General features: G+C 52.7%; 9 non-coding genes and 6 pseudogenes across 9 annotated transcripts; all 15 read left to right on the top strand.

Moving 5' to 3' along the window:
• The first annotated feature begins 24 nt into the window (after positions 1-24).
• LOC139306298 (5S ribosomal RNA) lies at positions 25-143 on the top strand. Its single transcript, XR_011599428.1, has one exon. It is a non-coding gene; the product is annotated as a 5S ribosomal RNA (ribosomal RNA).
• A 427-nt stretch (positions 144-570) lies between these two features.
• LOC139306720 (5S ribosomal RNA) lies at positions 571-689 on the top strand. Its single transcript, XR_011599519.1, has one exon. It is a non-coding gene; the product is annotated as a 5S ribosomal RNA (ribosomal RNA).
• A 462-nt stretch (positions 690-1151) lies between these two features.
• Positions 1152-1270, top strand: LOC139305301 (5S ribosomal RNA). The gene has a single exon (XR_011599254.1). It is a non-coding gene; the product is annotated as a 5S ribosomal RNA (ribosomal RNA).
• A 455-nt stretch (positions 1271-1725) lies between these two features.
• On the top strand, positions 1726-1843 carry LOC139307361 (5S ribosomal RNA; annotated as a pseudogene).
• Positions 1844-2025: 182 nt separating this feature from the next.
• On the top strand, positions 2026-2144 carry LOC139307477 (5S ribosomal RNA; annotated as a pseudogene).
• Positions 2145-2583: 439 nt separating this feature from the next.
• LOC139281833 (5S ribosomal RNA) lies at positions 2584-2702 on the top strand. Its single transcript, XR_011596961.1, has one exon. It is a non-coding gene; the product is annotated as a 5S ribosomal RNA (ribosomal RNA).
• A 148-nt stretch (positions 2703-2850) lies between these two features.
• LOC139307550 (5S ribosomal RNA) lies at positions 2851-2969 on the top strand (annotated as a pseudogene).
• A 462-nt stretch (positions 2970-3431) lies between these two features.
• On the top strand, positions 3432-3550 carry LOC139282100 (5S ribosomal RNA). Its single transcript, XR_011597216.1, has one exon. It is a non-coding gene; the product is annotated as a 5S ribosomal RNA (ribosomal RNA).
• A 260-nt stretch (positions 3551-3810) lies between these two features.
• On the top strand, positions 3811-3929 carry LOC139281894 (5S ribosomal RNA). The gene has a single exon (XR_011597019.1). It is a non-coding gene; the product is annotated as a 5S ribosomal RNA (ribosomal RNA).
• Positions 3930-4362: 433 nt separating this feature from the next.
• On the top strand, positions 4363-4481 carry LOC139307675 (5S ribosomal RNA; annotated as a pseudogene).
• A 720-nt stretch (positions 4482-5201) lies between these two features.
• On the top strand, positions 5202-5320 carry LOC139281756 (5S ribosomal RNA; annotated as a pseudogene).
• Positions 5321-6041: 721 nt separating this feature from the next.
• On the top strand, positions 6042-6160 carry LOC139307738 (5S ribosomal RNA). The gene has a single exon (XR_011599689.1). It is a non-coding gene; the product is annotated as a 5S ribosomal RNA (ribosomal RNA).
• A 254-nt stretch (positions 6161-6414) lies between these two features.
• On the top strand, positions 6415-6533 carry LOC139307519 (5S ribosomal RNA; annotated as a pseudogene).
• Positions 6534-6655: 122 nt separating this feature from the next.
• On the top strand, positions 6656-6774 carry LOC139305715 (5S ribosomal RNA). Its single transcript, XR_011599325.1, has one exon. It is a non-coding gene; the product is annotated as a 5S ribosomal RNA (ribosomal RNA).
• A 319-nt stretch (positions 6775-7093) lies between these two features.
• On the top strand, positions 7094-7212 carry LOC139305664 (5S ribosomal RNA). Its single transcript, XR_011599315.1, has one exon. It is a non-coding gene; the product is annotated as a 5S ribosomal RNA (ribosomal RNA).
• The last annotated feature ends 288 nt before the right edge of the window (positions 7213-7500 follow it).

Genomic DNA, 7500 nt, shown 5'->3' with positions numbered 1-7500 from the left:
AGCGTGTATGCAAAGAGCCCACAGGCTTACGGCCATACCACGTTGAACACGCCCGATCTCGTCTGATCTCAGAAGCTAAGGAGGGTCGGGCCTGGTTAGTACTTGGATGGGAGACCGCCTGGGAATTTCAGGTGCTGTAAGCTCTTCCACTTCCCTTTTTAGAGACATCCAGGGTGATGCTCCAGCAGTGAAACACACAGCTTTAAAGTGCCACTGCCACTGTCACTGACATACTATGTAGAGCCACTGCCACATACACACTATAAGGAGCGGGTATGCGAAGGGCCCACAGGCTTACAACCATACCACTCTGAACATGCCCGATCTCGTCTGATCTCGGAAGCTAAGCAGGGTCGGGCCCTTTTTAGAGACAGCCAGGGTGCTGCTCCAGCAGTGAAACACCCAACTTTAAAGTGCCACTGCCACTGTCACATACACACTATGTAGAGCCACTGCCACTGCCACATACACACTATGTAGAGCCACTGCCACTGCCACATACACACTATGTAGAGACAAAGCCACTGTCACATACACACTATAAGGAGCGTGTATGCAAAGCACCCACAGGCTTACGGCCATACCACTCTGAACACGCCCGGTCTCGTCTGATCTCGGAAGCTAAGCAGGGTCAGGCCTGGTTAGTACTTGGATAGGAGACCGCCTGGGAATACCAAGTGCTGTAAGCTTTTCCACTTCCCTTTTTAGAGAGAGCCAGGGTGCTGCTCCAGCAGTGAAACACCCAGCTGAACTCATTGAACGCTCCACGCCTTGAGCAGAGTGCCAGAGATACGGAGCACCAGGGCCACGAAGCTGAGTCGGACGCGTCTGTCAAGCTGTAGTCCGCGGGAAGGTGCTTAAGCGTGGGCCCACGAGTTGGGGTGGTGGGCAAGGTTGCTGGAGCTTTCTGCAGGCTGAACTGCGTGGGGTTGAGGAGGCCACAGTGTGTTGATGAAGTACGGGTATCAGTGCTCAGAGACTCTGCGAAGAGCTGCCGATGCGGTCACATACGCACTATGAAAAGCCGCTGACTCTGTGACGTACACACAATAAAGAGCCACTGCCACTGTCACATACACACTATGTAGAGCCACTGCCACTGCCACTGCCACATACACACTATAAGGAGCGTGTATGCGAAGGGCCCAGAGGCTTACGGCCATACCACTCTGAACACGCCCGGTCTCGTCTGATCTCGGAAGCTAAGCAGGTTCGGGTCTGGTTAGTACTTCGATGGGAGACCTCCTGGGAATACCAGTTGCTGTAAGCTTTTCCACTTCCCTTTTTAGAGACAGCCAGGGTGCTGCTCCAGCAGTGAAACACCTAGCTGAACTCATTGAACGCTCCACGCCTTGAGCAGAGTGCCAGAGATACGGAGTACCAGGGCCACGAAGCTGCGTCGGACGCGCCTGTCAAGCTGTAGTCCGCAGGGAGGTGCTGAAGCGTGGGCCCACGAGTTGGGCTGGTGGGCAAGATTGCTGGAGCTTTCTGCAGGCTGAACTGCGTGGGGTTGAGGAGGCCACAGTGTGTTGATGAAGTACGGGTATCAGTGCTCATAGACGCTGCCAAGAGCTGCCGATGCGGTCACATGCGCACTATGAAAAGCCACTGACTCTGTGACGTAAACACTATAAAGAGCCACTGCCACTGTCACATACACACTATGTAGAGCCACTGCCACTGCCACATACACATTATAAGGAACGTGTATGCGAAGGTCCCAAAACTTACTTCATACCACTCTGAACACGCCCGATCTCATCTGATCTCGGAAGCTAAGCAGGGTCGGGCCTGGGTAGTACTTGGATGGGAGACTGCCTGGGAATACCAGGTGCTGTAAGCTTTTCCACTTCCCTTTTAAGGGACAGCCAGGGTGCTGCTCCAGCAATGAAACACCCAACTGTAAAGTGCCACTGTCACATACACACTATAAAGAGCCACAGCCACTGTCACATACACACTATGTAGAGCCACTGCCACTGCCACATACACACTATAAGGAGCGTGTATGCAAAGGGCCCACAGACTTACGGCCATACCACTCTGAACAAGCCCGATCTCGTCTGATCTCGGAAGCTAAGTAGGGTCGGGCCTGGTTAGTATTTGGATGGTAGACCGACTGAGAATACCAGGTGCTGTAAGCTTTTCCTCTTCCCTTTTTAGAGACAGCCAGGGTGCTGCTCCAGCAGTGAAACACCCAACTTTAAAGTGCCACTGTCACATACACACTATAAAGAGCCACAGCCACTGTCACATACACACTATAAGGAGCGTGTATGCGAAGGGCCCAGAGGCTTACGGCCATTCCACTCTGAACACGCCTGATCTCGTCTGATCTCGGAAGCTAAGCAGGGTCGGGCCCTTTTTAGAGACAGCCTGGGTGCTGCTCCAGCAGTGAAACACACAACTTTAAAGTGCCACTGCCACTGTCACATACACACTATGTAGAGCCACTGCAACTGCCACTGCCACTGTCACATACACACTATGTAGAGCCACTGTCACATACACATTATGTAGAGCCATTGCCACTGCCACTGCCACTAACACACGATAAGGAGCGTGTATGCGATGGGCCCAGAGGCTTACGGCCATACCACTATGAACACACCCGATCTCGTCTGATCTCGGTAGCTAAGCAATGTCGGGCCTGGTTAGTACTTGGATGGGAGACCTCCTGGGAATACCAGGTGCTGTAAGCTTTTCCACTTCCTTTTTCAGAGACAGCCAGGGTGCTGCTCCAGCAGTGAAACACCCAACTTTAAAGTGCCACTGCCACTGTCACATACACACTATGTAGAGCCACTGCCACATACACACTATAAGGAGCGTGTATGCGAAGGCCCCAAAACTTACGGCCATACCACTCTGAACACGCCCGATTTCGTCTGATCTCGGTAGTTAAGCAGGGTCGGGCCTGGTTATTACTTGGATGGGAGACCTCCTGGGAATACCACGTGCTGTAACCTTTTCCACTTCCCTTTTTAGAGAAAGCCAGCGTACTGCTCCAGCAGTGAAAGACCCAGCTTTAAAGAGCCACTGCCACTGTCACATACACACTATGTAGAGCCACTGCCACATACACACTATGTAGAGCCACTGCCACTGCCACATACACAGTATATATAGAGACAATGCCACTGCCACATACACACTATAAGGAGCGTGGATGCAAAGGGCCCACAGGCTTACGGCCATACCACTCTGAACACGCCCGATCTCGTCCGATCTCGGAAGCTAAGCAGGGTCGGGTCCTTATATGAGACAGCCAGGGTGCTGCTCCAGCAGTGAAACACCCAACTTTAAAGTGCCACTGCCACTGTCACATACACACTATGTAGAGCCACTGCCACTGCCACTGTCACATACACACTATATAGAGCCACTGCCACTTACACACTATAAGGAGCGTGTATGCGAAGGGGCCAGAGGCTTACGGACATACCACTCTGAACACGCCCGATCTCATCTGTTCTCGGAAGCTAAGCAGGGTCGGGCCTGGTTAGTACTTGGATGGGAGACCGCCTGGGAATACCAGGTGCTGTAAGCTTTTCCACTTCACTTTTTAGAGACTGCCAGGGCGCTGCTCCAGCAGTGAAACACCCAACTTTAAAGTGCCACTGCCACTGTCACATACACACTATGTAGAGCCACTGCCACTGCCACTGCCACATACACACGATGTAGAGCCACTGCCACTGTCACATACACACTATGTCGAGACACTGCCACTGCCACATACACACTATGTAGAGACAATGCCACTGACACATACACACTATAAGGAGCGTGTATGCAAAGAGCCCACAGGCTTACGGCCATACCACTCTGAACATGCCCGATCTCGTCTGATCTCGGAAGCTAAGCAGGGTCGGGCCTGGTTAGTACTTGGATGGGAGACCGCCTGGGAATTTCAGGTGCTGTAAGCTCTTCCACTTCCCTTTTTAGAGACATCCAGGGTGATGCTCCAGCAGTGAAACACACAGCTTTAAAGTGCCACTGCCACTGTCACTGACATACTATGTAGAGCCACTGCCACATACACACTATAAGGAGCGGGTATGCGAAGGGCCCACAGGCTTACGACCATACCACTCTGAACACGCCCGATCTCGTCTGATCTCGGAAGCTAAGCAGGGTCGGGCCCTTTTTAGAGACAGCCAGGGTGCTGCTCCAGCAGTGAAACACCCAACTTTAAAGTGCCACTGCCACTGTCACATACACACTATGTAGAGCCACTGCCACTGCCACTGCCACATACACACTATGTAGAGCCACTGCCACTGCCACATACACACTATGTAGAGACAATGCCACTGTCACATACACACTATAAGGAGCGTGTATGCAAAGCACCCACAGGCTTACGGCCATACCACTCTGAACACGCCCGGTCTCGTCTGATTTCGGAAGCTAAGCAGGGTCAGGCCTGGTTAGTACTTGGATAGGAGACCGCCTGGGAGTACCAGGTGCTGTAAAATTTTCCACTTCAATTTTTAGAGACAGCCAGGGTGATGCTCCAGCAGTGAAACACATACCTTTAAACAGCCACTGCCACTGTCACTTACACACCATGTAGAGCCACTGCCACATACACACTATAAGGAGCGGGTATGCGAAGGAGCGGGTATGCGAAGGACCGACTGGCTTACGGCCATACCACTCTGAACACGCCCGATCTCGTCTGATCTCGGAAGCTAAGCAGGGTCGGGCCCTTTTTAGAGACAGCCAGGGTGCTGCTCCAAAAGTGAAACACCCAACTTTAAAGTGCCACTGCCACTGTCACATACACACTATGTAGAGCCACTGCCACTGCCACTGCCACATACACACAATAAGGAGCGTGTATGCGAAGGGCCCAGAGGCTTACGGCCATACCACTCTGAACACGCCGGATCTCATCAGATCTCGGAAGCTAAGCAGGGTCGGGCCGTTTTTTGAGACAGCCAGGGTGCTGCTCCAGCAGTGAAACACCCAACTTTAAAGTGCCACTGCCACTGTCACATACACACTATGTAGAGCGACTGCCACTGCCACTGTCACATACACACTATGTAGAGCCACTGTCACGTACACACTATAAAGAGCCACTGCCACTGTCACATACACACTATGTAAAGCCACTGTCACATACACACTATGTAGAGCCACTGCCACTGCCACATACACACTATAAGGAGCGTGTATGCGAAGGCGCCAAAACTAACGGCCATACCACTCTGAGAACGCCCGATCTCGTCTGATCTCGGAAGGTAACCAGGGACGGGAATGGTTAGTACATGGATGGGAGAATGCCTGGGAATACCAGGTGCTGTAAGCTTTTCCACTTCCCTTTTTAGAGACAGCCAGGGTGCTGCTCCAGCAGTGAAACACCTAGCTTTAAAGAGCCACTGCCACTGTCACATACACACTATGTAGAGAAACTGCCACTGCCACTGCCACATACACACTATAAGGAGCGTGTATGCGAAGGGCCCAGAGGCTTACGGCCATACCACTCTGAACACACCCGATCTCATCAGATCTCGGAAGCTAAGCAGGGTCGGGCCCTTTTTAGAGACAGCCAGGGTGCTGCTCCAGCAGTGAAACACCTAGCTGAACTCATTGAACGCTCCACGCCTTGAGCAGAGTGCCAGAGATACGGAGCACCAGGGCCACGAAGCTGCGTCGGACGCGCCTGTCAAGCTGTAGTCCGCGGGGAGGTGCTGAAGCGTGGGCCCACGAGTTGGGCTGGTGGGCAAGATTGCTGGAGCTTTCTGCAGGCTGAACAGCGTGGGGTTGAGGAGGCCACAGTGTGTTGATGAAGTACGGGTATCAGTGCTCATAGACGCTGCCAAGAGCTGCCGATGCGGTCACATGCGCACTATGAAAAGCCACTGACTCTGTGACGTAAACACTATAAAGAGCCACTGCCACTGTCACATACACACTATGTAGAGCCACTGCCACTGCCACTGCCACATACACACTATATAGAGACAATGCCACTGCCACATACACACTATAAGGAGCGTGTATGCAAAGTGCCCACAAGCTTACAGGCTTACGGCCATACCACTCTGAACACGCCCGATCTCATCTGATCTCGGAAGCTAAGCAAGGTCGGGCCTGGTTAGTACTTGGATGGGAGACCGCCTGGGAATACCAGGTGCTGTAAGCTTTTCCACTTCACTTTTTAGAGACAGCCAGGGCGCTGCTGCAGCAGTGAAACACCCAAATTTAAAGTGCCACTGCTACTGTCACATACACACTATGGAGAGCCACTGTCACATACACACTATGTAGAGCCACTGCCACTGCCACATACACACTATGTAGAGCCACTGCCACTGCCACTGCCACATACACACTATGTAGAGCCACTGCCACTGCCACATACACACTATAAGGAGCGTGTATGCAAAGGTCCCACAGGCTTACGGCCATACCACTCTGAACACCCCCGATCTCGTCTGATCTCGGAAGCTAAGCAGGATCAAGCCTGGTTAGTACTTTGATGGGATTCCGCCTGGGAATACCAGGTGCTGTAAGCTTTTCCACTTCCCTTTTTAGAGACAGCCAGGGTGCTGCTCCAGCAGTGAAACACCCAGCTTTAAAGAGCCACTGCCACAGCCACTAACACACTATAAGGAGCGTGTATGCGAAGGGTCCAGAGGCTTACGGCCATACCACTCTGAACACGCCCGATCTCGTCTGATCTCGGTAGCTAAGCAGGGTCGGGCCTGGTTAGTACTTGGATGGGAGACCTCCTGGGAATACCAGGTGCTGTAAGCTTTTCCACTTCCCTTTTAAGAGAGAGCCAGGGTGCTGCTCCAGCAGTGAAACACCCAGCTGAACTCATTGAACGCTCCACGCCTTGAGCAGAGTGCCAGAGATACGGAGCACCAGGGCCACGAAGCTGAGTCGGACACGCCTGTCAGGCTGTAGTCCGCGGGGAGGTGCTTCAGCATGGGCCCACGAGTTGGGGTGGTGGGCAAGGTTGCTGGAGCTTTCTGCAGGCTGAACTGATTGGGATTGTCACATACACACTATGTGAGGACAATGCCACTGCCACATACACACTATAAGGAGCGTGTATGCAAAGGGCCCACAGGCTTACAGACATACCTCTCTGAATACGCCCGATCTCGTCTGATCTCGGAAGCTAAGCAGGGTCAGGCCTGGTTAATACTTGGATGGGAGACCGCCTGGGAATACCAGGTGCTGTAAGCTTTTCCACTTCACTTTTTAGAGACAGCCAGGGCGCTGCTCCAGCAGTGAAACACCCAACTTTAAAGTGCCACTGCCACTGTCACATACACACTATAAGGAGCGTGTATGCGAAGGGCCCACAGGCTTACGGCCATACCACTCTGAACACGCCCGATCTCGTCTGGTCTCGGAAGCTAAGCAGGGTCGGGCCCTTTTTAGAGACAGCCAGGGTGCTGCTCCAGCAGTGAAACACTCAACTTTAAAGTGCCACTGTCACTGCCACATACACACTATGTAGAGCCACTGCCA

This window comes from Enoplosus armatus, chromosome 2, assembly GCF_043641665.1.
Source record: "Enoplosus armatus isolate fEnoArm2 chromosome 2, fEnoArm2.hap1, whole genome shotgun sequence".
Lineage (NCBI taxonomy): Eukaryota > Metazoa > Chordata > Actinopteri > Centrarchiformes > Enoplosidae > Enoplosus > Enoplosus armatus.
Note: the sequence above shows the minus strand (reverse complement) of the source record. Positions and strands in the feature narration are given on the sequence as shown.